The sequence below is a fragment of the Streptopelia decaocto genome (genome assembly GCF_964273445.1).
Source record: "Streptopelia decaocto genome assembly, chromosome: Z".
NCBI classification, from domain to species: Eukaryota; Metazoa; Chordata; class Aves; order Columbiformes; family Columbidae; genus Streptopelia; species Streptopelia decaocto.
The window spans coordinates 47,870,459-47,897,676 of NC_138657.1; positions in this window are offsets into that span (position 1 = coordinate 47,870,459).

The following is a 27,218-nucleotide window of genomic DNA, read 5'->3' on the forward strand; positions in this document are numbered from 1 at the left end:
TTTAGCCGTGATTTCCACCCTCTAGGTCTCGCCGTAGTAACACTGCAAAGAGAGCGTCTAGTTATTTCAGTGCGACCGTATCTAGTTTCCAGAGGATTCATTTAACATGTGCAATTGCTTTAACATGATTTATACTTTTTTTTTCTTTTTTTTTCCAAACCAGATAAGTGAAAGGACAGACTGCAGATAGGGGAATTGCTGTCGGACCACGGAGTGTGGCATTAAAATTAAAATAATTACTTGTTTATGACAGCTGGTTTTTTTGCCTTTTATTTTCAGTAATGAAAGGAGTCTCAGAAATTGATTTTGGTTCGGTATTTGATTTGGGAGCTAAAATTACACACATATTCATTCAATTTCTAGTTGTTAGATTATAAGGGAAGACATTCATCTGTATCAAGGAAAAGTTTCTTCTTTCCTTTCAGTCAGTTTAAACCGAATGTATACTTAGGGTAATTTTCTAGCCAAAGGAAATTAGACTTAATATGTATTTTCTTTCTTTCCCTGAAAATCTAAAACAGAAGCGACTTCTGTACCAAACAGAATAATTGCTGGGGACAGATACATTTTAACAAAACAAACTTACCCTGGATCTGAAAGCAATTAGAGAAACTGAACTGGTGCAAATAATTTCTGGGTACCCAAGCGTGTGTCAGGGAGGTAAACCAGATGAATGTACCTTGATTTGCAAACCGTGTTTCCACAGAGAGGCCCCCGATCATCTCATGATACTTCTTCCTCTGTCAGGAAACAAGAACCAAGAGTGAACACAGTCAGGATTTGCGGAAAATACCCATTCAACAATACAAAAGGCTGACATTCAATTATTTCATTATACTCAATCACTGCATACGTTTTGAGGTGTTCAAAACTTCCACTGACTTTGTTGTGGGTTTGAACTGTAAGCAGATCTAGATTGAGCCCTTACTGTGTGCTTCATATACTCAAGAAATATTTCCACAATACTGAATGGTTTATTTTACACTTGCATTTCTTCATTAATCAAAAAGGTCTTACTGACAGAGAACATTTTTTCACCCTATATTTAAGGTTTTGAAAATACAGACCAGATTTTTATGTTATGAAAATTCTGCAAGAAACAGAAAGCACTAAAAACCCCTGTTTTCCAGACAGTGGTAGTAGCTATGGCATCAGTTACTAGAAGCTTTATATTCAGTTTCTTTTACAATAGTATTTTCCATTCATCCACTTTTTTTCCCTGTCTTTAATTTCCAAGCCTGCACTGCCTGATTTCTTCACTTAAGTCACACAGTTTAGCCCCTTTTCATTTAGCCTTCTGCCAAAACAAAAGTCAGCTTTTCTGTCCTTCATTCTTTTCACTGCTCCTTCTGCTCTTACCTTACTAGAATCAATCTGCAAAATTGGACATGTCTTCAGGACTTAAAAACCACCCTGTTTTCCTTTACCTGACTCCCTGTTCCCTTTCTCTCTCTGTACCAAATCCAGTAAACTATTCTTGTGTTTCCTCTCCCATCAAGTTATTTTAGGCTGTTTTTGTGGAACTTTAATATCAATCTCAATTCTCCATGCTGTCAGATTTTCTGAAAACAGAGACACAACCTTATTTGTTTTGCCCAGGCTAGTTAAAAACTGTGGGCTACTCACACTGACTTGGGGAAGGGAATTATTACCCTTACTGATGGGAAAAGACAGATTTTTCAATGGCTGCTTTTTGGCAGCTGCAGAAGTACAGTATAGTGGGTTTCCAGTCAGGAATACTTGGTGAGGTCTCCATGGAGCTGTGCATTTCAAAAGCTTTATCTGAACATTTCACACAAGCCGCAAATAAGTTCTCCAACTCGCTTCAACCCCACTTCAGAGTAGGTCTCTACCAAAAGTTTGACTTGAGTTGATATGAAAATGTTACCTCTACCTCTCCTTCCTAATCACATACAAAATATGTTGACTTGAAGTTTGTGGGACACCTGTCCTGTATGGGAGAAGGGCTCTTGGATCTCCCTCCCTAGCAGCAACTGACTCCTTCAGTTGGGTTGTGTGAAGTGTGATGCCAGTTGGCGTGCTGAGCCTCACACAATAGGTGTGTATATTGTCTACTCCACCAACTCCCCGGAGCTATGTGACCACAGAGGCAGCACCCCATTAGATACAGTTCTAAGGAGATGGGATGCTGCAGGGGTAACAATGGCACTGTGTTGTTGAGCACATCCCCACTCATCTTCCCATGTCATAATAACCTGTAAAATGCTCCCCAATTTCTGAATCAATTGTTATTGTTAGATTTAGTTCAGTTCATTTTTACCCGTTTCCAAGGTTCAAAGTGCAGCAGAGTTTTATGTTGACAAGAAACAACTCACAAGAGTGGCAGAGCTGAGGATTTTGACAGCTGTCTGAGAAACACTATGGGTTCTTTTTGGTCCAGGAGGCAGTTGAAGCCTGTAATGTTTGGAGTGCTTGTAACTCCTTTTCCCCCTCTCCCTTTCTGGCATTAGAAGAGGTGCCTTTACCTGTGGGGATATATCTCATCACAAATAAAAACAAAATGTTGAGTGCAGGACATCTTAATCAAACTGTAAATATTATTTTTGTCAAGACAACATTATTGAGTGCCTGGCAAAGTAATTACTCCTACACGGAGAAAAATAATATCTTTCTTTTAATCACTCTCAGAAATTCACAAAACTCAGCTGTGCTCTGTAAAGGCGGTTGAAAATGGGCAGGTTTTCAGTCAGCAGGTAGCTGGTTTTCGGCACACTGCAGCTAAAGGAAGGAAGGCTCATAAAACCCAGCACAGACCCAATTCTCAGTCTCTTAACATGAAATGGCAATGGGTCTTTTGCCCAATTGACTCCTGCAGAGTCATCCTTATAGTTCAAAATTATGAGCACTAGACATTTTTCAGACCACTGTAAAAGTGTAAAATGAGATTAGATTAGATTAGATTAGATTAGATTAGATTAGATTAGATTAGATTAGATTAGATTAGATTAAGAACAGGTAAACCATGAGTTTCCTCCATGGGTGTGATTTTTAATGGTTGGTGAATCACTGCAAAATTCCTTCTATAACTAAGGACCTCACTAGAAATGTCACATTTTTTCGTTACTAGATGGCATATATGGATTTGCTTTTTTACATCACTTTATTCAGACATCTTCCAAATGGATGCCCAGATGACTGTAGACTGACTCGGGGTGTGCTCAGTAGGGGCACCCAAGTATTCAAAATCCAGCAAAGCGGTTCAAAATATTCACTAGAAATGCCAGAGACTCCATTTGTCTCTGATGGGGAACCCAAAGACTGCCAGTTCTGTGCAGGTTGGTCTTTACAACTATGGAGGATTTTGGAAGGCAAGCAAGGCTGCGGAGCAGATGTTTTATGCAGCAGGCTGCCCTGGTCAGGCCTTGCTGTATTGTGCCAGAAAAATCAGCAGAAATTCATGTTGCGCTGCAAGCAACATTCACATGTCACTGTGTCATCTAGTTCCCAGAAGAGGAGAGTGTTACATGATGGTGAAATAAGCAGAGAATACTGTGGATAGCAGCTGGACCATATGGTGAAGGGAGTGGTTTCCCATTAAAAAACAAAACAACAGAGCATGGAAAGTGATGTAGAATTTAACAGTTCTTAAAATGAACAGAAATTTGCAGATATTCATTATCAAATTACTCTAAAAAGAGATGGGCCAGATTCTTTCCTGGTGTAAGTTAACAATCTTATTAATGTTAGTGCATCCATATCAATTTCACCTGCTGATGATCTGTTCTGTAAAATTTCACCAGGAAGAGGGTGTATGTTAATTTTTAACTAGCCTGTAGAGCTCTACAACAGGAATATAACTGATCTGTTGTGTTCCATAGACAGTTGTTTAAGTCATTAGAAACATTTTTTGCTATTGAATTTGTCTGATTTTCTATAAAAGGAAGCTTACTGTCTTTGCACATTGTATGTTGATGATCTCACATTAGTCTTGTCTACTTAGAGTTTCTGAGAGGAGAATTAATCAGAAACTGTACAGAGAGCATCCGAAGAGAGTTTTCAGGGTTTCTTTCCCATCAAGGTGAAGACAGTATGTTCCTCAGTTACTTCATGGTGGTTTTGTTTCAAGTATTATGCTCTAAATTTTCAGTTCACTATTTCAGACATTCCTTCCTCCCCAGCTTTTCCAGCATTGTGCTCAGATGTTGCATCCTCTTTGAGTACAGTGAGGAACTGAACAGAACAAAATTTGTCTCTCAAATGCTGTTTTTCTCCATATGGTTAAGGTTTGACACTAACTACCGAGTTGTTTGAACAGCAGGCAAAGAGATGTAGAGAGACTTTCTGAAAACACGCAAAGTATGTTTTGGTTGAAAATTAAGTCAAACTCATACATTGTTCTTGGGGTAAATACTCTGTTCTTGTCAGGACTCCGTAAAATCAGGGGCTTGATCAAGATCTTAAGGAAAACAGTAAGAATAGACTTATTTTGGCTTTGCCTGTGTTCTTGCAGTGGATAAGTATGGTCCAAAGTGAATCATTGTAGTGGCTCCCAGTAAAACCAAGAACGCTTCAGATGTAAATGGGGGAACTAAGTGTAAAATTATCACAATTGGAAAGACAACACTGAAAAGGTCAATATTATAATAAAGTGTTTTAAATACACTTACAAAATCAAACTGAGAGCAAATCCAATTTTACATAATAAGTGATTAGTACAGTAAGTCAAAATCTTTGCTCTCAGTGTCCCTCCTGCTGAACTGACCCCCTATCAGCATTCAGTAAGTGGAATTGCCAGGCAATACAATATTATCAAAGACAAACCTTAAATGGTTTCAGTATCTGAAAGAAAGAGGCTTCATTCCATCCATTTTTAACCCTCAATATGATGGCAGTGGGAAGAAAAACTGGTCTGCTACTGACAGATTAAAAAAAAACGGAGAAGAATAGAGGGGAAAAGAGCAGCCAGGACAAAATGGAAGAAATGGGGAGAAGGGTCCAGCTGAGAAAATTTGTGAAGCAGAGTGTGCAGTGGGAGGGAAGGAAAACAGAGAGAAGTGATGGGGGAAGGAGGAAGGAGCAAAGAGGACCAAAGAGAGAGGGAAGCCAATAGTCTCTGTGTGAAGCAAAAGGCTAGTGAGATATAGTAAAGCAATGTAGGAAAAATGGGATTGGTTAAACCTTCACAGATGAGCAGCTAATGGAAAATTATCTTTGCTCCTGTAAGACTGGTGAATTAAAACAAGAAGAAACAAGAGGCTCAGTTGCTCTAGGTTTACACTTCCTTTTAAACAATATGAATATTTTTACATAGTAAAGGAGAAATTAATGTCAAACATAGTATGGCCTGCTAAGATACGGAAGAGTGACTGAAAATTACTTGAAAGACATGACAAAATATTTGGCAAGAAAGAAGCACGTCCTGCTTTTGGCAAAGAAATTTCCATCAGTGTCAGCCACTTCCCTACAGAGCCTGATATCTATTTGAAACTAATTCTGTGTGGAAAAAGTGACACAGGGTAGCCAGGAAACAACAGTGGTCCAGGACATGGGTTAGATGGTGGATCACTCTAGAAAGGCAGTGTGGTGCCCAGCAGCCATCACCCCTGGCTGGGCTGGCTGGAGTTCTTGGTTCACACCTCTGAGCAAGACGAAAACAGGAGGTGAACAGGAGCACACCTCTCCCATCCTCCTGTGCACCTGCCCAAGAGCAAGTTAATGTCCTTTGTCTCTCATGGGGAAGAGCAGAAAATTATTCCTCTCCAAGGGAGGACATGGGATGAGCCATCCGTTTCCAGCAGTGTGGCTTCTATGGGATAAGGTGGGGAACTGGCAGTGGGGAGCTGATGGAGTCCTTTCAGTGATTTCGAAGTATGCTTTATCTAGTGAAGATGTTATTCAGGAAAAAGTGCTGAAATTTATATTTTCCTTTGTCTGCTTGTCCATAATCCTTTTCCTAAGAGGAAAATGACAGGATGGCATTTCTAGCTCTAGTTCAATTAACTGGCATGGAAAGAGCCCTGTTTCCTTTTTTCTTTTTTTTTTTTTTTTTTTTTTTTTTTTTCTTTATTGCATTAGGTCAAGAAAAGTAGTAATAAGAATGCTGGAGACACAAATTCAGTACTTTAGATTTTTCCAGATAACTATCTGTACTCTGCCAATGGTACCTGTATTTAAAAGGGGTTTACTCCACAAGAAGCTGCACTGGAGCTAGTTCAGGTAGCTGTGGAGTTAGATGTTTCCCACTGTGTGCAGAGGTGACAGCTTCTAGCCCATCTGAGGATGATGATGGCAACAGCATTACTGCCAGGTACAACCCTTCCCTCCCTCCCTGCGGGCTGGTTGTAGTCTGGAGTTTCCTGGTGATTATTAGAGCTGAAAAACGTTTGCTAATGGAGCTTGGACTATTACTAGGGAATGAGGGAAGAGGAGCAGAGACTTCCCGTGTTTGCTCATTCCTGGCAATCATTAGCTAGCTGATGCTCATGGGTGTGACTGTCCCAGGTAAATCACAGCCCAGACATTCCAGCCCTGCCCAAGTGAGTTTCAGTCACTACTGTGCCTGATAATAGTGCAGCAAAACTGAGAGGAAATGAGGGAAAGCTATTTGGAAGGTTTGTCACTGATTGAACAGGAAGGGCAAGAGACGGTGCAGAAACTGACTGCTAGGAGAAGCTGGTTTCGCTCTCTGTGAAAGGAGGGTTTGCATTGCTTGGAGACAGATTTGATTTCTGAGTCAAACCATTGTCCTTTCCTTAAACCATCATACCAAACATAGTGTATTAGAGTGTGCTTACTATTGCATGTGTGGAAGTTTAGTAGATAAAGGATACCTCATAGGTGCAGAAGTGTCAGGACTATGTATAAATAAGATGAAATGTAGAGAAAAACATCAACTTGCATGAAATAAACCACAGGTGTCCTCACTTATGTGCCATCAGTGATGAAACTCCCACTAGCTGAAAAATAAATTCATGTATTATTGCCCAGGGTATCTTTTATAGTATTATTCTTGGTGACTAACTTTATTTGGTCTGTCCTGGAGACAACATTATTCCTCACTTTTGGCAAGGACTTCCTGTGGATGATGCTTGGATTGTACATTCAGTCCTGTGTGGAATATCCATTAGTCTACACAGAAAATCAGCAGAAAACATATGTGGATTTTACTTACATCCTATGTCAAAGACAAATAAAACTTGATTTAAGAGTATGAAGGTTTTGCTTGGGCCTATTGAAATCTTTATTTGCCTGGTCAGTTGAAGAAAAAAACTAAGTAAATTTATAAATGAGCTATGTTTGATGTGGGCTGAAGTGCCTGGGGTAAATAAGTGGACTTACAGAAGTCTTTGTGAGCTTTGTCACTGACCTTCATGGGACCAGAACATCAGCTGACATGCAAAATCTGTAACATTAACCAGTTTATAACCACACCTCCTAACTCTGTGAAAACAGAAAATTAAGAAGACCGTAACTGTAAAATGAAATAAATAAAATAAAATAGGCGTTAAACTGGAAAGTCTTCTTCAATTCTTGGTCTCACTGCAGTCAATGGCAAAAATGTAGCTGACCTCAGTGTGGTCAGATGCTGATTTTCAAGTCCAAATCCACATTGTAGCATGGTCTGTGTGTATGTCAGATAAGACATATATAAGCCACCTTTTCACACAGTCTACTTCATGCTCGTGAAATGACTATCCTATTCCTGCCTCTTGGGGACTGCTTTCATGGTGACTTCACCTGTAATGTTTGCTCTCAGAGCAAACACCAAGAGAGAGATGGTTTGGATTTTTTTTTTTTTTTTTTTTTTTTTTTTTAAGTGGCATGTATGTTGTTCTTTGTTTTGGCCTGTTGAGGATTTAAAAATAAACAAGACTACTGCAAAAAGTGCTCCTTGGTTATCCTTAAATTTTCCACTAGAGTTACAAAACATTATAAGTCGGGAGTTTATAATGAAAGCTCTACCGTGACCTTAATGATGGTGGCTGATTTTAATATGCAGGTTGTTAAAATGTCTAGTTAATGAATGTCAGTAGGATTAGAAAATGATGAGGGCACTTTTTAAGGCCTCCATGCTGTGATAGATTTCACTAGTAACAATGAAAGGTGCACAGGAATCTATGGATTCCTCTTTCCTCCAAAAATCGGCACCGTCTCTTATTAATTAAATTGAATACAGAACAATATAAATCTCCCAGTGCTTATTCCACTTATTTCATACATACTAATGAGGATGAGCTTCTGAAGCTGGTGGTTGCGATCATTTATTCAGCGGTGGGAAAAACAACATCAAGATTCAGACCCCCTGCTGACTTTGCACACTGTTGTGCTAGATTTATATTGGCCTACTAATAAGTAACTGAATACATTAAACAAGGCGCTCGTCACTGCAAGGGTTACAAGGGACTCCTTGTTTTTCTTCCTTGTGTATTCTTTGGTGAGGAGATTAGGGGAGATGGGCCCTTTATGCAAGTCTCTCCTCTTCTATTTCATCCACCAGTTCAAAGCCCTCTTTTCCAAACAGAAACTATGCCAAAGCTCTCATCAATCATTAAAAGTCCCAGCAGTTACAAACTTGCTGATTTTGATGTGAAGTGCAACAGTCCTGCCTTTTTTTTTCACATAAGAAAGTGAATCAGACTATGTTTAGCAGTTCAAACTCTACATCACACAGTATGCATGATTAGTGAAGAGAGAAAATACAGGGCATTCAGCAGCCAAATAAATGTCCCCTTTGGGAGGAAATACAATGGAACAAGCAAGCTGGATATTTCAGTGCTGAATATCTGGCTGCAAAAAAATCCCCCAAAAACAAAACAACCCCCCTGCCCCCCAACAAACAAACAAACCAACCAAAAAACCCCAACCAAACAAAAAAGAAACCCACAAAACAATAACCCAATGGAACAAAACAAAACAACGGCCAAACAAACCCAACCAAAATGGAGGAGTCCTGTAGATCCACATTTAATTTTGAACTGATAGAACCCACTTCTTAACCTCCTTGGATTTAGGATGACAAAACAGTATGTGCTGTGCTACCAGACAAATGGCTGGTGTTACAAACCTAAAATACAACACCATTACCACACTCTATAGCGAACGCCCTGTCTGTAAGTTTGGCAGGGAAGCACTGAAGACAATACTGTATGGCAATGGGCAATATATGAGGACTTTTAAAATTCTGTGACTACCATATTTTCTCTGACCACTGTTTGTTAGATGAGAGGCAAAATGCACCAGCTATTTAGATCAGCAGACTGATCCCTTCTACAGATGCGTTTACAGTGTGACATGGGAAACTCAATTACCCTTATTAGCTCAGCTTGTATAACTGAACAGGTAATTAAGTAAGGGTGGCCATCTCTTTGAAAAGCTCCAGCTATGCTATTTGGCTGCACAAAAGAGTGGGAGGAGCTTTTAATATGTTTTACAAGCAAACTGGCAGAAAGAAGACAACAGTTTCTGAAGAACAGGTGGATGCAGATTTGTGCAAGTTTGGCTCCTATGTAACCATTGTCTCCAAACTAGCTAAACAATTCAGGTTTTTTTGAAGAGTTGAAGAGAGGGTTCCATTACACAACTTATTGCCCTCAAGTTATGTGACTGGAAGAACAAGACTGAATGAATTCAGTGGCGAATGAGGAAATTTTAAAAAATATTGGAGATAAAATACAGGCTATTCTTATTTTTACTGCGTGGGGCAATATATACATGAAGCTTTTAAGAGAGAATATGTTCCAGTTGAATTTGCGCTGTGCATAAAAAATTCTGTTTTGTTTTGTTTTGTTTTGGTTACTGAAGTTTCCATATCCAGAGCTAGAAAAGCAAGGCTATAAAATTCTCCAGAGATAATGAGAACAGGTGGAGGTTTTCTTTTTTTCTTTTGTATGTAATGAAGGAGATCTCAGTAAATTTACTTCTAATTTTTCTGTGCTTCTTCCTTGCTACATTTCCTTCCACCTGATAGCTCTTGCTGGTGACCTATTTTGTGAATGGAGCTACTCTTCCCTTTGAAGTTGTAATTTGTCTTGGAAGAACTACCTATGAAGCATTCTTTTATTGTTAGACTTGTAGCAGGGTGGGGATTGTTTGTCACCTCTGAGCATGTGGGTAAATCACGAATAGTATCTTTTACTTTTGGAACTCTGTTTTACATTATAACTTTTTCCTTGAGAGGTGACGCTCTCGCACACACTTTCTTGTTTATAGAACTTAACATTTCTACAACAGTGCTAAATGTAATTTATTTATAGCATATAGCATGTCTAATACTAGTGCGTGTAAGTAGTAACTTTGAAGTAAAACAGCATATGGTAGAATTAGGTGAAATATAAACAACAGTAAAAAACGTTTTGCTGTATTGATAGGAGAAAGATGTAGAGTTTTTTTTTTTTACACAGAGTAGATCTTATCTCACTGAACCTACTTCCCTTATCTCACTGCTGCCTTTTTTTTTTATTGCTACCTCTTAGAATCACAGGTTTTATGTATGTTTAACTATATAAGGAGGTACTTGGTAATAAATGACTTCTCAAAACCATGACCTCTTTGTTCTGTCTTCAGCAGTGGTAGGACAAAGTTTTTTAATGCGTAAGTTATATGCCCGTGTGAAAAGAAATAAACTCAAGAAACCTCTGCTACTTAAAGGATATGCACTGAATACAGAAACACAGCCTTAACATCTTTCAGTTCACCAAACCTTTGTTTGCAATCTTAAGAGTCAGTTTCCCCATGAATTCCATGGAAATATCTATGAATGTATCGGCAAAGTGTGGGGCAGAAGGAAAGCAGTCAGCTGTATGCATGAGGCAGAGATGGAAGTTGCTATGGTGAGTCTATAAGAAGTTGTAGGAGCCTGAAGATCTTCTCTGGATGATATCCAGCTCTGGAATGCAAATTTTCCTGGCTGCAGTTTACAGAATTGAGAATCTAAAATTGTGGCAGATACTTAGTACTTCAAATGTCTGATTCCTAGACTTTTAGACCACATCTAAAATTACGCCACTGCATGCTGAAGATTATAATCCATCCTCTTTTAAAAGAAGGTCTGTTAAAACTACATATGTTATCATTAATTACTTATACCTGCAAGTCTTCTACATCTGTGCATTATTTACCTTTTGCATAACAAATTCAATGAGAAAAATGATGTGTAGGGATTTGCTCAGCAAAATATCCAGTGTAAATGACAAACAATATACACAGGGCAGTCAGGTGGAGTCAGATCCAAAAAGAGATTCAGGTATCTAGTATGCAATTAAGATATCATATCCACACTGTAACATGTATTTATGGGTCCTCCTCTAAGGCAATGGACTTAACTAGCCATGAGGATATTGACTTTTGCCAGTTACCTCTTCATTGATGAAGCTGGGATTTAATTCGCAGATGTCTTCTTGTCTGTGGCTGATACAAATTCTTAATGCATTACAGTGTGACTGAAGACACCTGTTTATTCAAGCAGTGCACAAATGTCACTTTGCTGGTTTAGGTCTCCCTTGGCTGCTATTTTCTGCCCTTGCGACACTCACACACCTCTTGGAAGGATGAGATAGGCAGTTCCTCTCATGGCCCTCATCTTATTTCTCCTTTTATTAGGAAGCTGTAAAGTAAGAACGTGCCTGTGTGCATGATCAAGAGGCCTTCTGGGAGGTGAAGTTTAATCTCCATGATGTCTGTCATCTCAAGCAGTCCTAGGAGATGGGATGCTGGGGATGTTCCTAACACAGGTCGTTTGGATATGACCACAAGGTAAGCAGACTGGACTGACCTCCAGAAAACAATTTTTAACTGAAGCTAGCAGCAAAACATTGTCAAAGTTTCAAATAATTTAGCGATGTTTCTGTAGGAAACATTTATAGGGTCTTGTTAAATTAAACATTCCCATCTAGCTCCAGAGACATTCATGTCCCAGATCTGCAATGTTTGGTTACACTTCTATTGTTTGATGTAGAGCCTTAGATCTTCAATTAATATGCAATTCAGTGTTCACTGAGACAATGGCAGGATCTACTCAGTATTTTGGCAGCTTGTGAAACTCAGATAAACTCTAACCTTTGCCAAATACAAAGGATGATAAAAGCAGAAGTTGCTCTATCCAGCTGAATTAAAATAAACTGCCAATGACTTTGTAGTCCTCATATTTTTTTCTGCTTTATTGTGGTAACCTTCAGCTAGCATTGCATGGCACCTATAAAATACCCACTGCAGAATTAATAAATAGAGCTGCAGCAGCAAGTGGGAAGACAGAGACATGAATCTGCCCTCCATCACTTTTAATCCATTACATTCAAAGCAAAACGTATGCTGCTAGATTTCTCTAGGCTGTCCCTGGAAATAGGTAAGGAGTCCAATGCTACAGCAATCTACCTTAAAATGTCTTTGAGTTCAGTGGGGCAGAATTGCACTGGGACTGTTAACTAGGAGCAGACAGAGATAGCATCATGGAAATCTTTTTATGTGCATATCTCAGGGATGAGATGTTGAAAAAGCCAAGTACAAAACCTGTATGAAAACCTGTTTTCCTGTAAAATTATTTTAAAATTAAGCAATCACAGTTTTGTTTAAAGAAAATAAAATATAAGGTAGTTCTCCATATGGGAGTCAGCAGAGGGTAGAGGCAGGAAAAAAAAAAAAAAGGCAAGGACCTAAAATACAGTTGAAGGTGTTTGTTTTGTGTCTTATTAAAACTTGTGTGTGATTTAACAATTTCTGACTATATCTCAGGTCTGAGATCTAGTCCTGTGTAAAACAGGACAGCATATTCATGATTACTTTTCTCTCATTTTTGCAGACATTGGGAAAAAACAAGAAGTTCCCATGACATGCTATTTTTATTTGTTCACAAAGTCACAACAGTTCTACATTTCTCCCACTAGTGAGAGGTCTATTTTGCCTCTGAAATACTTTTAGGGAGAATAGGTGTGAAAGGTCCTCATGTGCCTCTTTAAACAGTGTTTTATCTGACTTAAACAATTCAAGTGGTAGTGTTTTTCCAGCCTGACATGTCCAGATTGACATGTATGAAAGAGACAATCACACAAACAGCTCCCCTGGCAGATTGAAGAGGGTGATAATCCAGGCGAGCTGCAGAAGGCTGACCTCAGAGAGCCAGGGTGGACACTGCCTGTTGGAGTTTTTAAAAGACAAAGTGATTAACCACCGTTATATGGGACTGAGAGCTGGAACACCTCTGCTATGAGGACAGGCTGAGAGAGTTGGGGTTGTTCAGCCTGGAAAAGAGGAGGCTCCAGGGAGACCTTATTGCAGCCTTTCAGCACCTTTTGGGGCCTATAAGAAAGATAGGGACAGTCTTTTTAGCAGGGCATGTTATGACAGGACAAGGGGTGATGATTTTAAGCTAAAGAATGGAAGATTCAGGCTAGAAGTGAGGAAGAAATTTTTTACAATGAAGGTGGTGAAACACTGGCCTGGGTTGTGCAGAGAGGTGGTGGATGCCCCATCCCTGGAGAAATTCAAGGCCAGGCTGGATGGGGCTCTGATCTGGTTGAAGACGTCCCTGCTCATTGCAGGGTGGTTGGACTAGACGACCTTTGAAGGTGACTTCCAACCCAAACTATTCTATGATTTTATGGTTCTGTGATTCTATGATTCTAAGTTTCTATGATTCTGTGACTGTGCATCAAAAGGTTAACACAATGTGGGTTACAGCCTGGGCAAGAAAATCAGAAGGCTGAGGGGTGAAGAGGGTAAAACTTCACATGCTCAGCTTCAAGTTGAGTGATCTCCTTTTCTTGAGAGTTTTAGTAGCTATATGTTGGCATTGCTGTAGTTGCAGCAGCAGCTTCATCCATCTGGTTGTCTGAGGACTGGTCTGTTCAATAGCTCAGGCAAGGCTTGGGTTTGATCCCTCCTCTGTCTGAGAGGATTTGGAGCTTGGAGAACTCAGAGGAGGGCTCCTGCTGCCCCAGTGCTGCCATGTATGCGAGGCTGGAGTGCTCCGAGCCTTCTTTGTGACACTATCCCACTTCATGTGACCGATCTGAAGGGTCGTCGCACCAAGACAGCAGTGAGGCTGATGAGATATGAATGGGGAGACTGATCATCCTGGAATAAGCTTTGGCATGTTGATAGAGGCAGTGTGCTGCAAGAGGTGCCAGCTGAAATCCCCATCAGGGGGATGAGAGAGCTGATCTTGGCTGAGCACATATATCACTAACCCATGAGATGAAAAAGGACAGAGGTAGCATTGATACACTTCCCTCACTTCCCTTGGTTTTCTGAAGCCTACTTTTTTTTTTTTTTTTAAGTCAAAATAATTTAGCAAGTTTGTAACTAGTTTCAGGACCACTAAGACAGGGTTATGGCTTAAATAAATTGGTTTGTAACTGGTTTCAAAAGAAAAAATATATCCAAACATAGTTTTGTTATTGTCTAACTCCTGTTAACTGATCACATCAGAAATTATGCTACATGGAAACCAGTTTAGACATATAGTTTATACTGAGTTAATTCACAACAGAGATATGAATTCAAATGAGGGCATTTATGGAAAAATATTTTAAGATTATTTTTACTCATAGGGTGTGTATTAACTAGCTATTTCACCCCTAGTGATATTAAAGAAGTACCAGCAGGAAGAGGGGTGAGCTTTGCATAACTTATCCATGATCAGAGAAGATGATACCAGCCCTTTAATTCTGTTCACCTTTCCTCTGTTGATACGTTGCTTTAATTTCCTACATGTGATTTCTACAATGATTTTAAATTAGCTCCTCTTCAACTTGGAAAAAAACCCTAGATTCTCCAGCTCTAAAATGAGTTTGCTGACCAGAAGAATCTCTTAAGAGGCTCACAGTAAATCCAGTGGAACAGTGCATTTTGTTTAAGTGCTTGTCGTTAAAGGTTGGAGTGCACAGTAGACTTGAAAAGAGTTTGGAAGACTGATTCAAGTAGCAGCATTATTTTTCACATGAGTGCATCAAGAAAGAGCATAAAGAGTTATAAGAAAAAATTGCAGCAATGGGAAACAATCAATTCATGTTCTCATATCTTTTTAATTAACTTGACTTCTTTATAGTCTTTGTCATTTACACATAGCTAGTAAGGCATACTTTGGGTCCCACTACTTTGACAAATAGAACAAGGAATTCATTTATATCAGGGTTTCTGCCTATATAATAGTAACATCACTGAGATGGGAAAAAAAAATCTATGAACACTTGAACAACATGGAAAATATTTTGTGTACAACAAGAAAGAAGATATTGCTGGTTGACTGACGTGATTGTGTCCAACGTCCACTGAATATCTTTTCCCTTTCTCTTGGTGTACAGTGTCTGAAATTAGACACTAAGCACCATCTTTTCAGCTTCTTCCTTTAGAAATCTTTATGATAAAGCTGTGAGGTCTCCACTGTAAAGCTTTACTCACAGAATCAGCACAAGTCCTCCCATGCAATATTATTCATTTTCACTGACACTGATGATTTCTGGCACAAATCTGCGTAACCGAGAAACCATAACTCCCTTCACAGCACGTTACTGCTGGGGTGACTGGAGGAGCTCAAGCTGTTGCTCTGGTGATTTAAATGATGGAGTTGCTAGGACAGGCTCAACGTGTCCTCACGGGCAAGAAATTCCTTCCCTCTCCTCAGTCCAGTGGCTCTCTGTTTTTTTACACCCACCTGGTGGTAGTACAAAGCCTGCCTCCTCCTTCAGGCTTGTGGGAGTGATAGATGTGAGCAGTGCGAACAACCACAGTAGTAGCTAGAGACAGAACCACATCAAAACTGACACCACAGCCAATGGTTTTCACACCAATGCCTTCAAGCTGCGCTTTCTGTCTCCCCAGTGGAGCTCCTCATAGCTGACTGCTGCTAATAAATTGCTTTTCTTCCCTCACCACCTCTCCTCTCACACTTTGAACAACTATTGTCTCCTTTTCTCCCTCGTCTCCCTCTTACTCTCATTCTTTTGCTCTTTCTGCTGCCCACCCTCTGTCTCTCTATAGTGCTCCATGGTGATTAAAGGGGATAAATATTGTATAGCCATACCAGCAGATAGTGTATGGTACCTCTCTGGCTGCGCAAATACAAAATCTTTCATTGCAGTACTTGTTATCAACCTTTCTCTGATGATCTGTTATTGTTGCTTACATCCTTAGGCCTGGAAGTAACCATAGGGATTAAATGAAATCCATTCTGTTTAATATAAAAGGCATTAAATATTTCCATTTTAGTACAGCACCTAACTCAGCAGAGCTCTAAACTTGATGGGAAACACTGAAGCAATTGGTGGCTGATGCTCTGTATTTGTGTATATATTTATATGGTGGCTATTATGGAATTAGAAGGTCCTTGCCTTGTCTCTAGTTACACATAGTGATTGATGCTTCAGATTATGAAACTTTACTACATGACAAAATGTGCAGAGTTTAAAGACTGCAAAATGGATGGCTTTGTAAATCAAAAGAAATAAATTTACCTCAACAGGTTCAAAATCCTTCTGCTTTCTGAATAAAGCAATACAGGATAATACACCTACCTCTGTTTCAGTTTTTAACTGAATTATTGTTCAGTATTTTTATCTGACATAATTCCCTGCTCTGCAGCATTTGGTTCATCCAGTGAGTCAGTCAGTAAAACACGAATGATTCAGTAAGACAGACCCTCATCTGAAAAAATGGGCTACTTTGCCACTTCCTTGCTTGCTATCCAATGCAGATACACGGCATACTGTATGTGTCTGTCTAACAGATACTTGGTGCAATCTAAAACAATTTTCAAAAGCCAATTTGTCTGTGTGTTGTAGAGCGGTACCTTTAAAGCAGTGGTGATAATGATGAAACTTGATGTACTAGGAGGCCCTTATCAGAGATTTTGTCATCATAAAAGAGTCTTAAAAAGAGAGTTACACTGCTATGGGAGACTAATAATGTCTAGGTGCTTAGGAGGTGTTTATGGAGGGTAAGCTAGAGCTGGGAACTTATAGAATAGGTGCCGATTTTCAAAAGATGTGTATCTGGAGCTGATTTTATAGATAATGGCACACCTACCATAAATCTTTTGAAACAGGAGCCTATATATGGCTAAAGCAAGTTTAGAAGCTGTTGAACAGGACTCAGAAATAGACATTGCACAGGTAGATCCAGGAATGAAGAAGAATATCTACCGCAGCTTAATCTTTGCTTTATAGGTATTTTATCTTATCTGTGAGGACAAATAACAGAATCTCCTATTATTATCTTCAGTTCTCAGACCTAAAGTTTGATTTTGTTAGGACATACTTATTGTCAGGGGCAATTTCCTAAAAGAGAAACACAGAACAGAGATACATCCACAGCAGAATGGATTATAAAGAGAGAAGGTACTTGTGAAACAAATACTTCTACATTGTGATTACAAAAACCCTAATAACATGATAACCTAGTGATTCAGGATCCAAAAATAGCCATTTATGTTCTCTTCTGAATGAACAAACATTATCTGAAGGATCTAAATATATCTTAAGAAAGGCAGTTTTAGCTTCAGCTATTATCTTTGAAAGACAGAGATATTTATATTAAAAAGTCACTGCTTTTTTCATAGATACAGATGTTTGGGTATTCTGGAGACTAGAAAAACATACTATAAAAGGGGTCATAAAAGAACTCTTTTTTATCTCTGAGGGGTCATGTGAGCTCTGAATTTTAATAATTGCCATCACAACTTCAGTTTAGTGAATACCAATCATATGCATTTCCCATTCCAAGATACTTATTCAGTTTTACTTGCAACCTCATAAATCAAAGAGTCCAAATGATTATTTTCCTAGCTCCTTAGGCTAAGACCAAAAAATGGCTGGGCTGTCAACTGTGAAAGGAAAAGATGAGGGACAGGCACTGTGGGGACAGGTGTGAACACAGGAGTGAGATGAAACGGCTCACCCGTAACTTATGAAATGTCATGAAACACTGTAAACTTACGCTGTGGGTTTTGTGGGATGAATACTGACAATTAACTAAGACACCTGGTGGTTATAGCTCTGACCCCTGTATTTCAACTCCCTCTGCTAAAAATGCAGGATAATCACAAATGCATAGAAATGAGGTGCCACAGTGAGTTTGTGGCAGAAAACTTGCCTTTCCCAGTCAAATGACACAAAGAGGCTGTTGTTGCTGTGCCACACATCCCAGTGTGAGCTGACCTAACAGAAATATTAGGTTGTGAAGATGCAGCTATGCTAGCATAACTGAGATAAAGCTGTCCCCCAGCGTCTGCCCAGGCTCCCATGTGGACGTGTGCTTCCCTGCCAGCTGCTCCCTTTGCGAGCCTGCTCGTGCTAAGGAGCAGGGAAGCAGCACAGAACAAGACTTTGCAACAGAGGCATTCAAAGAGCACAGGGAAAGTTCTGCCCAAACACCTTTCCTATTTCTAGGCATGAAACTATTCTCAAATCCTGACTGCATTCCCATGGAGCACGCATGCATGTACAATACAAAACTTCTGTTGCAACAGTTTTTTTAAAGCTGATTACTGTGGAAACTGAGGAGAAAGACAGTTTATCGGACCATTTGGAACTAGGAGGAATGTAAATCCTAACAAACTTAGAAATATGAAGAAGATGGTCTTGCATTCACAGCTCTGCAGACCACAGCCATGGTATCAGCAAATTTAATAAGGCAGGCAGTCTACTAGGCAGTTCTTACAGTCAGGCAAAACTCCTGATATGAGATGCAGCACTGAAATTACATCAGTACATGTGCATTATGTCCCAAACTGTATATGAATGTATGATTTTCAGTTGCTGTTTGTGATATGTTGAGTGTAAGTTTAAATTCTGACACCGTTATTTTCAAAATGATCTATTTCTTTAAAAATTGGTTATTTCACAAGGTCAAAATTATAGGGTTCACAGTCCTTGGGTTTAAAAATATTAGAAATCTCTTAATTCCCCTGACAGTTCCAGAAAGCATTCTCACTCTCTTCCTAACACCACAGGTGGTCTTACCTCTTCGTAAGCCTTCCACTGATTCAGCCAGAGAGTTGAACAATACCATGCAAGTAAGAAGATTGCTTCAACAATGAACAAGGAGAAAGATATTGTGTCAACATTTTTGACAGGAGGCACTAGCAAAAGGTCTAGTTATCTTGCAAGAAACCTAGTGCTTCATGCAAAAATATCTGACAACATCCGTTCTTCCAGTTGTGTGAGTGAGTGAGTCAGACATTTTGAAGTTATCTATGCCCATAATCTCTATGCTTTTTTTTTTTTTTTTTGTTTGAGTCGGGGAGAGGAGGTTAAGGGGTAGGGAGGAGGAAGGTAGAAAATCTCTCCATTTTAAATTTGAGGAATTATAAACTTTGCATGGAATACAGTCAAACATAAGGACAAAGTGGTGGGTATTTCTTTAAGTAAATAGACAAGATGCAACCACCCAGCACAATATATATTAGCAATTAACAGCAGAGTTAGGCCATGCCAACAAAACCACATTGATTTCTCTTTAATTTGCAGCATTACTCTGGTGTATTTATTGTTTAGAAGACTGTAAGGCCCATAATTTTCCACACATATGGCATTTTGCTATTCAGTCCAGTGCACATTAAGTAAAATATAAATCCAAAACACTTAAATCAGTAGGCAAAGAGATTTCACTAAGGGAATGCAGAATAGCAGCATTTTTTTTTTAGTAGAGTTTGTTCAAAGTCAGCAGGCAAAGCCTGTGTGATTTGATATCTGCAGCACTAGTGAAGGTAGTGACAGGAAATGACCAGGTGCTTGACAGTTTCTGTTGGCTGCATCAGGTTGTCTTCCTGTAGGATGCAGCTGTTCACCTATTCTTTAGCGAAAGCAGATGGAAAATTCATGTAGCTAATTGGTACTACTGACACGGGAGTCAAAGAAATGTTGTTACTTCTTTTTTTTTTTTTTCCCTTTGACTTCCTTTTCTTCATGCTGAGTATTAACATTCCAGATGGGGAACAGTGAATTATGCAGAATTTCAAATAGAAAACGTCTGAAAGCTGATGAAAAATGTCCATAAAATAAATAAAGGCTGCTGAAGTGAAGACACATGTTATCTATTTCTTCAATTAGCAATAAAGTCCTTGTGGTATTCTTAAGGAACTGTGGGAGTTCTGACAGAAACATTCATTATTTTTGAGGATACCACTGTTGGATAAAGGGAAAATAAAATCCCCAAACTGACCTGTGGAAAGATGCTGCTTTGTAGATGCAGAGGTGCTGGTAGTGAAGTTTTAAATAAATAGACTTAATGAAGTATTTGTAAAATTCTTTCTCAGTAGGACCTTAAGAGATTATTTTAATCTGCTGAGTTGAAAGTAAGACAGATCACTAGATTTCACTTTCAGAGAAAATGTGAATTTATAAAAAAATTAAACTTCGTAAGTATACTGTGTCTAGGGCTTATTTGTAATGCCTTCCTCGGCTTAAATATGTAGGATCATTATGAATAGATCTAGAAATAAAATGATGTGACTTGTCTAACTTTCCATGATTCAAATACTCAAAAATATTAATATATTTTGTTTTCTCACAACGCCTAGACTACTGATTTCCTATATATTGCTACAAACAGAAACAGAATTTTGTGGAAAGGTTAAAATGCAAGAAAGGCTTCTGAACACTGAACAATGAAGCTAAGAAATTTCAGTGTAAATGCTGCCTTAGCTATAAATTCTGGAAATTGATAGACATATGAGATTCCTTTTTTTTTTCACAAGCATTTTTAAAATCATCATTTTTCACTCAAAAGCAAAATAAATCAGTGTACTAGTTGAACAGATAAGACTGGGTTTTCTAGGGCCTCTATAGCTCTCTTCCCTGTTCAGTCCAAGTAAGGTTCAACAGAATTCAAACAGAAGAAAAAAATCTTATTTTTTCTTATATTTTCCCTTTTACTAAAACCCAGAGAGAAAAATCATACAGCTTCATTTTTCAATGAAGCGCCTGATAAAAATTACTAGCTTTACTTACATGCTGTATATTTCTTCTAATTACTTGGAATCGCCATCCAAAACACAAAGGTACCTTAGAAACCATAATTCATTTACAATGAAGGTCTGGATTGTTCCCCTGAGAAACCTGTAATGAAGTGACCTCTCGTATGGATGTGTTTTGTGGTGGTGTTTTTTTTTAACCTTGGTGAAGGGGGATCTGAATCACCTCCCCCTCTCTTCCCCCACCAAAGCTGCTGGAGGTCTCTCTGCAAGAGAGAAGTGTAATAATGAAAGACGGGACATTGCAACAAATAGGAATAACAGCATATTTTTCTAGAGTTTTCTTGAACTGTGGCTATTCCTTAGAAAGTATCATACAGTCTAGGCTTCTATTACTTTGATGTATTCCTGGGAATAAAGGGTTAATTCCAGAGTTACGCTTCCAAGGAATGAGGGAATGGGAACAATAAGTGACTGGGAGACCTCTAGGGAAATGTGCATCTTTTTGGTATCTATACAGATCTTGGAGAGTGGTTTAGTGCCTGTTTTCTGCAGATGGGCGATGTGTGTGATGCGAAAGCCTTGGTGAAGGCAGGCCAGCAGAGCCACAGAGGTGATTAGCTGCTGTAAAATCGGACCGAAGTTCTCTGGCATGTTAGCGCAATACTGATAGTATTAGAAGTGGTAATGCCTTGACACGGAGCTTCAGTAGAGCTGTACGTTTCATTTCAGAGATTGATCAAACTTTCTTAAATGTCTTTGGATGAGAAACAGGCCTGTAAATTTTTGTAACTGTGACTCCACTGAAGATTTTTATCTTTCGCAATATTTTTCTTTTTGCTCTGTCTGAAATTAGAAAAAAAACAGGGCACTTAAAGAAAGGAAAAGAAAAAAATGTAGCCAAAGCAGGGAATCCTGCAACAAAAACAAACTTTTGTAGAAAGAGAGAGTGAACTGAGTTCAGCAAAAAACAAGCACATCCAAACTCCCTCACAATGGATGGACTTCTAATGAAAGACAGGACTCATCAGCCATCAAACCAGTAATAGTTTTTAACTAAACTAAGCTGTATTCAGCTCCATCAGTCCAAGGATAGAGAATACCTGTGTTACAAGCATGGTAATAGGTCTGGTAGGCTGTCCAATGTCATGGTAATGCTCTGAGTGTGTAACTGAGAACTAATTGACATTTTCACAAACTAGGCATGAGTAGCATTACAAAATATTCTCCTTCCTTCCTTCCTTCCTTCCTTCCTGCCTGCCTGCCTGCCTGCCTGCCTGCCTGCCTGCCTGCCTCCCTCCCTCCCTCCCTCCCTCCCTTCTTCTCAGGTAAGGAATAGAATGAAAACAGATCTTCCATAAGCAGCAGGAGCAGTGGCATACCCTGTCCATCATCTGGTACATTTGGGAGCAATGCAATGGCCATGACTTCTGCAGGACAAGGTCTGGCAGGTGTGCTATCACAGGGCAGATTATATTGAGCCACTCAGCAGGCAACAGACCTGGACTGTGGGACTCATGGGGGCTTGAACATGAGACAGAAAGTGCTCCCCAGTCAGGGCTTCCCAGTAATTTTGGGAATGACCATAATCTGAGTTGGTGTAATGCTGAAAACCTGAGCACTTTCCAGATTTAGGCAGCAACTCAGTGACATTTGTGAGGACTGCAATTTATCTTTACTCAGCTGAAGCCTATTGCAGATTCCTGAAGGCTCTTCTGGAACCTGGCTTGTGGTCTGTAAGACTGGAAGCCTTTTGTACAATAGGGCTTTACACAGCAGAACCCTAATCCAACCAGGATCGTAGGAGAGACTTAGGCAAATGCACAGAATTTTCTCAGTGCCTGCAGCAAACAGAATCACTTGCAGACTAGTTTTTATTTATTTATTTTTTTTTTCAAAGAGAAATATATAATTTCATATTGTTATCAGATCTGAAGGAGAAGTCAGACTACAGGGAACATCTAAAAAGTGAAGCCTGGGAATATCACATCTGTTTTCAGGGCAGTAATGCCTTAATTGTTGAAGAGCTTCTACGGACTGGTATAAATGAAGCTCAGTCTGTCACAAAACTTAATATGCTCATGCTCAAAGCAAGTTATGCTCAGACACACCTTTGAGATGATTTTCATTCAGTTTGCTTTTAACAGTAGGAGAAGGTATTAGAGTAGATCGCTGTTTTAATAAGGTTTTCTCACAAGGATTTAGAAATAATTGTGCATTATTAAAATAATCATTAATGGTTTTCTCATATTAAATGCTGTGTATCATATTAGTACTTCTATTTTTATGCTACATGTGTATTTCGAAAACTTAAAAGGGAGGAACATTGAGGAACAGTCAGCTTCAGGGGCCACTTTAAACTGAAACTGAACTTTCAGAACTAGCTCTCTGTGCCACTCATTGCTGCTGAATAATATGAAATTAGAAAAATGTGTGTTTCTCTTCATGTGTGTTGGTGATGTCTGGAAGACTCATCTCACAATGACCACAACTAACAATTTAGAAAGCGTGAGCACACTGTGGCAAAGCAGAACTTCCAAACAGTTAAGGGATGAATAATTTCACCCAATGCCTTGCATTGCATATGCACTTCCAGGAATGATACAGAAACAGCTTCAAAGTTGTTTAAAGAGAATCTCCAAGGCCACTAGTTTGAAGCAGGTAGGTGAACATGAGGTAGTTTCTGTTTCATAGGTCTTCATAAGATGTAATGAATGGTACTATAGAGAGAAAAACAATAACATAATTGCTGCTAGTAATTTCAAAAGCTGTGCATCAATTGCCCTTCAGATATGATGTTTTTAGCACGTTCCCACACTACGGGTAGACATGCAAATGTCTTCATATTTGATGTACTACTTGGTGCTTTTCTTTGAAAAACATAATGAACATCCTCTACCTATTAATTAAGGAGTTATCATTAAGAAAGATGCTGAAGTTTCCTGCCTTGTAGTTTTCTATATTTAAGAATTCTTCAACATTTATTTGGGAGTTAGGGACAGAAACTGTTTTTGCTAAGATGGCCACTCTAAACCTTCCTAAACACATGTGCTGCTGAGCAAGTGGCATTTTATGGATTCTGGAGAAGACTATAGCAGCAATATTGTTGAGGTCTCCTGCCACCTTCCTGTAGTTAAACATCATTTTTCATCTTTTATACTGAAGTGCGTCCATTTATTTTAAGGTGACAGAATTTTTTCTTCAGTGTGTGATATGCAGGGACAGGTGAAGTAGAGATCTTGTGGACCTACATGATTTAAAAATGTCCTGCATGCTTCTCTGTTCTTGATGACCAAAATGGTCTTTCTAGGCTCTATGTTTCTATGCAAAACCCATGTGGGCATCCTCTTTGATATGCAAGTCCCTTCATGCTCACCTAATGAGGACTGTATCCACTGTTTGAAATGCTCATTATGCAACAATCATTCTTCAGGGACAAGACAGAGCTGCCTGAAAGCTTAAATGAAACTAGCAGAAACTTGGTGCTTTTCTGTGTCTTAGCTCTCTCTTGAATATCTTACCATCATCCAGCTCCTGGGTGGAACATTTCTTCTAAGCTCCCGGAGACATTCAGGTTTCATGCTCCTCTCCCATCGCCATTTTTGGCCTAATTCGTGAAGACCTTACTTGTTTTTCTCATGTCAAAGCAGGCCTAACCTATCTGGAAAGATGAAATACACAGATATCACACAACATTGCATATTTTCTTATTTTCATATCTTTTTAGCCTTAAAAAAAAAAAAAAAAAAGTGTTTGGATTTTGCATGGGGGTGACAGGAGAGTATACCAAACAACATTAACTTATACTAAGTCCCACGACAATGCATGTCAGCTATATTCATCTGAAGAACCAAACTTGCAAATGCTTGTCCTAATACAAATCTTCAGAAAGAAGTTCTCATGTCATATTTTACTCTACTTTTGCAAGCTCATTTTCAAAGAGAGAGCCCAAAGCTCATTGAAAATATGGTGGTCTAAGAGCCCCCCTGGACCTGCTTGCCAAGCCACAGCCCCACTTAAAAATTAAGCTATTTCAGAGAGAAAATTATATTTTGTGTCATTGGATCATCTTAAGTTACTAACACAGAAACTCTCCATCTGGTATTTATGAAAAAATCTAAATGTACTGTTTCCACTTTTAGAAATACAACCTATATTTAAAACTAGAAAGTGATTTGTCATCAGAAACAATATGCCAATATCTAGTCTGATCTGCCCTTTTAAAATGATTGACAGTTTTTCTTAAAAGCCCTTCAAATTTGTCATCCTTTTCATTCTGGAAAAACACAGCTGCTTTCCCACCTTTGAATACACCACTATGTGACAGCAAATGGGAATTCACATTTTTGAAGAGGCTTTTGCAATCCCTGTCTTAGGGAAAGGTAAATGTTAACACCTCTACAGGATTGTTCCTTATCTTATTTGATTTTGCAGTTTTTCCAAAGGTGGCTTGCAGTTGCGCACTGTATGCACACTTACTTCAGGATCATGAAGACCACCTAAGGAGAGGACATACACAGGCCTGCCCCTGACAACTCTCAGCATTACTGAAGTATTAGCATATGCTGATGACCCAGCTGTCTTCCTACTCATCCATAGCAGGCTGTTGCTTCCCTAGCTATGAACTGGCAACTTCCCTTCTAGTTCAGCCTTCACAAGAAGGAACACTAAAAAAATCAACCCTGCTGCCTTTAAAGACAGCCTCTCTTCTGAAGGCTATCATCATGTGCTGCTATTGATGCCAGCAAAGCAAAGCAAAGAATAAGAGTCTAAAATAAGTTCAGTTGTTTGCAGGGTCCAGTTATATCTGTAGATCAAAAATTAGGCAGCTTTTTATACCTGAAAGTCAGTCTTTCAAAGACTTAAAGTCCATGAGCATGGGGACAGACAGCTGCACCTGGGTACGCAGCTCCTCTTCTGTCTCTGTTTTCCTTGGTGCAGACTAGGCAGATTTTAATTGACAGTGAAACTGAACCCTGAAAATGCTGTTTATTTGTTTTCAGGCAGTGAAGAAGGCACCTTTATAGAACTGGCATGCAGTACAGAGCTGCTGTTTCGTTTTGGGGTGATGCATTCCCTATTATACTTATTGTTCTGTATTTATTCTATTGCCTGGTACTGTAATACACTGCTCTCAGTATGCTAATGGGATTTCATGAGGCTGCCATCACCAGCTTGATTTGTAACAGGAAGCCAGGACAATAAAGGCTTTGAGAAGATTAATGTGAGAAATGCATGCCTCTGCAGAGGGGCATCAATGCAAAATGAAAAACAACACAGTCTTCCATTGCTTGTTACTGACATCTCATTTTCACCAGTAAATAACTAGTGCATTTCTCTCCACAATGAACACCAACAAAAGGAAGACAGCCTTTATCAACAATGAGCGTACTATAGGAGGGGACAGAGAGGGCAGCATTCCTCTCAGGCATTTCATATAGTCACCTGCAATTCCTCAGCACCCTCAAGACTGCTGAGTTTAAAGAAGCTCCCTCAAATTTTACCTCACTGAGCATCTCCTGACTACCTGCAACTTTCTATCAGAAAACTCACCATGGGTAAACAAAAGTTCTGGCAATTCAGGAATAGGTTTTGATGATCTGCTCATGGATACACTCTAGTGAAGCTATTTTGTCTGCTTCCACAGTTTAGATGCTAATCTGTACTCGGTAGCACAGAGCCCACAACCGTGCTATTATCTGCAAAAGAGCCAGCCAGCAGTAAAATAAGGTGGCCTCAGGAAATAACTTTTTAATTTTCACTGGACGTATATTATCATTACACATGCTGACCAAAAGTCACTGGTTGTTTTCTGAGTCACACAGTGTTCTTGCATTAATTTGGAAATTCAAGGAACTAAAAGAAGATAGGTATATTTATTAATTTCTGTCTTATCTCCTTTAATTTCAATTATGTTGTTATTTCAGGGCAAAAACCACAGCAGGGGATGGAAAAAGAAAAGGGAAAAATGATTAATAAGAGGTTATTTCCCTTGCTGAAGGCCAGATTAATCTTTCAGGAGCCTTTGGCAGGCCACACATCAGGTGCCATCTGAAAACATGAAAATAGAACCAGCTGGTATGGCAGGCATGCAGAGCCAATGCTGAATGCCTATGGCCCACAGGCTGCCAGGAAAAGGTTGCATCAATGTGTAGAAACCAGCATTATCCCAGATCAGTTACTCAGTACTTTACGTAACCCTGGAGTCATTCATTCTACCTTCTTCCTTGCAGTCCCACCACTTTGGGGTGGTGCAACAAATGGCCGTGGCACAAACTGATCAACCTGGACCACAGCTGCTGGTGCTTATACCCCTCCACAGCTATCCTCATGCTCTATTATCTCCAGGTTGTGT